We start from the raw sequence: 3,328 nt of genomic DNA, 5'->3' as shown, positions 1-3,328 counted from the left end.
AGAAAATGGTTTACAATTAAAAAAAATTCATCGCGTTTAAAAATTTAGACAGTCGGCATGGTTAAAACCTTATATTGATTTAAATTCCAATATGAGAAGCAACTCAAAAAATGCTTTTGAAAAAGATTTTTTTAAGTCAATAAATAATTCCGTTTTTGGGAAAACAATGGAGTCTGTAGATAAACGGGTTGACATTAAATTAATAACTCATTGGAAAAATTTCTCCAAACGGTTAGGAGCTGAAACACTAATTGCGACCACATTTTAAAAATTGCAGTATTTTTAATGAAAATTTTGTTGCAATACAAATGGTAAAATCAGTAGTTATATATAATAAACCTATATATGTCGGTTTCAGTGTTTTAGATATTTCCAAACATATAATGTATGATTTCTTTTATAACCATATTAAAAAAGAATATAAAGAAAATGCTAGTTTACTATATACAGATACAGATTCACTCATTTTAAATATAATCTGTAATAATTTTTATAATGATATCAAAGCTAATCTACACCTTTTCGATACATCAAATTATAAAGTCGATAATATTCACGGAGTACCAGTGACTTTATCTGTTATTGGCAAAATTAAAGATGAATATCAAGGTATAATAATTTGGGAATTATATGATACAGGGGCAAAGTCCTATTGTGTTAATGTTGAAGGAGAGTTAACTAAAAAGGCAAAAGGTATTAAAAAAATGTTATCGCTAATCAGTTAACTAAAAGTGATTATGATCAAATTGTTTCAAGCCAAAATTTACAAATAATGAAACCGATGAATACATTTCATTCAATTTTACACGTTATTTATACGGAATATCGAAACAAAGTTGTTTTGTCATACTATGACGACAAACGTTACATCATTCCTGGAAGTTTTAACACGTTAGCGTGGGGTCATAGAGATTTGCACAAATCTTAGTTTTTAGTTTATTATTTCTTATTAAATAAATAAATAAATGTTCTTAAAATTATGTTTTACTTTAAAACTACTATAATATTAAAAATGTTGGTTGTAAGTAGTAAAATTAGATTCTCTAATTTTCTACCACCTTCGTATGTACGCCATCTCTGTTTTTTTAATATGACACAGTTAGACAACCCAAAATTTATTCCAAATTAAAAAAAACATGTTCGTAAAATTTTGTTTTACTTTGAAAGTTACCAAAATATTTAAACTGCTTAAAATTGAATTCCCTAATTATCAATAGATCTTTTTTTTACATACATATTTTAATTTGACACACATGAGTTAGGCAACCCTGAATTTATTTCAAATTAAAAAAAAATTACGATTTAAAATTTCTAAAATACATTCCCGGCATTTTGCATTTTTGACAATAAATTTCTGCCATATTGAATTTTTAAAATTAAAATTTTCACCATTTTGAATTTTAAAATTTTTCCGCTGTTTTGAATTTGCCGCCATGCCATTTGGATTCTTAAATTTGCCGTCATTTTGTATTTTTAAATTTGCCGCCATTTGAGATTTTGCAATGTGACGTCATTTTGGACTATTTAATTTGCCGCCAATTTGGATTTCTGAATCTACAGCCATTTTGGATTTTTTAAATTGACGCCATTTTGGATTTTTAAATTTGCCGCCAATATCGGAAGTCTCCGTCATTTTGAAAATTTGAATTCCCAACCATAAAAGTCACGTGACGTCATTTTCATATTTAGTGGTGGGGGGGCTGTGCTAGAAACCCTCCATTTTCACTACTGTAGTCTTCCCTGGGATGTTAGTTCTGGTCAGGCCCCTGAAAGTGTATACAAATTATGTGTTCACTGGGTGGGGTGGGGCAAAGGGGGGAAACGGCTAAAATAGTTCGTGTGCTCCAGCTTAGAGGTCGCGTCAGTTGCAAAGAAATCTGTAAATTTAAAGGAATCTGTCACACATTTTGCTAAAAGTAAAGAAGGTTCACTTAAAAATAATCGACGTGCGCACACTTCTCTTTTTAATTCTTTGATTTATCAACAGCCGATTATTTTGCTGTCGTTGCGGTTTTTGGCGACATTTTGTTTTAATGTGTTTTAAAGACTTCAGAAAACGATTTTTTGGATGTTTTTGTGATCAAACATCTCTACTTTTATATGGATCTTTTATTTGAATCTAGTGTATAGTGTGAATGACAGTGTTTTAATGAAGGATGAATCAACTTAAGGCAAATTAAGGTAAACGTTATTGAAAGGTGTCTATACAACAATTAATTGCGATTTCTAGATATTAATATAATCATATTACACCAAGAAGGATCACACAAACTTCTCTAATAAGGAAATTTCTTGATGTTTAGGAGATGAAGACCGTCCTTGGAGATGATAACGGTTTTTGGGATGTAATTGAAAATCCCATGAAGACGAGTTAAATATAATGTGCAGTAATTAATAGGTATATCATAATAATAAATAAATTTATTGTAGTTGCGAAGCTAGTATTTTGTGAAAGCAGGGAGTTTAGGACTTACTATGGTTCAAGGTTTTCAAATTCGCCATGTCCCTCTATGTCTTAATCTTTTATGTTGTTTTACATAATGTTATAACGCCTATGCCTGTTAAAAAAACAAGGTTTGTCCTTTTTGTGATTGCTTAATTTAGAAACTAAGCGAAAAAACGTATTCTACAAGTATCATACAAGTTAATCAATATTAAAGCCTACTATTATTATAAATTTAAATGATTACATGGTAGTTTTAATCAGTTAACTTCCAGTTATAGTTATGTATATCAGATATGTGGCTTTTTATTTAAAATAATTTTAGCACACTTGTAATTCTCTTGTGTTTGAGTAATTTACTAATAACTATGATGCAATCGAGATTACTTTTAAAAAATTTCAAAACTTATCAAGAACTTTGACATCAAACTGTTAAAGTACGTGTTAGGGCCGCTTTTACAAACGTCCGTAAACCTTATAACCGCGAATAAATTTCGAAAAATAGTTGTTTAAATTTAGCCTTAAGGGACTTAAAAATTGGACTATTGTTAAAGGTTACAAGCAAAATTTTGATATTTTTTTGCTTTTCTGAACAGTCTGTAGACAAGTAATCAAACCAACAAAACTGATGTATTTATACAGACTGATTCCGAAATACTGTGTCTGTTAGCAATCTGAATTTAAATTTTAAAGGATACCAATAGTGTACACTTTCAGGTAGCAATTCAATAATTTAATCTGATGCCAACATACTCAGTTTCTCTGGATCATTGTGTATATTTAGACAATGTATTTACATATATTATTACATCTGAGTGTGTTTATGAAGAACAATTCGAGTTAAATTAATTTTGCCTATACATTCCAGCACGTTATTATTTTTTT

The 3,328-nt window shown here is 29.3% G+C and overlaps 1 long non-coding RNA gene across 1 annotated transcript; it reads left to right on the top strand.

Moving 5' to 3' along the window:
- Nucleotides 1-1,678: 1,678 nt before the first annotated feature.
- On the top strand, nt 1,679-2,829 carry LOC135266658 (uncharacterized). The gene is made up of 2 exons (XR_010334780.1): nt 1,679-2,181; nt 2,231-2,829. It is a non-coding gene; the product is annotated as an uncharacterized LOC135266658 (long non-coding RNA).
- The last annotated feature ends 499 nt before the right edge of the window (nt 2,830-3,328 follow it).

This window comes from Tribolium castaneum, chromosome 7 (assembly GCF_031307605.1).
Source record: "Tribolium castaneum strain GA2 chromosome 7, icTriCast1.1, whole genome shotgun sequence".
NCBI lineage: Eukaryota > Metazoa > Arthropoda > Insecta > Coleoptera > Tenebrionidae > Tribolium > Tribolium castaneum.
Note: the sequence above shows the minus strand (reverse complement) of the source record. Positions and strands in the feature narration are given on the sequence as shown.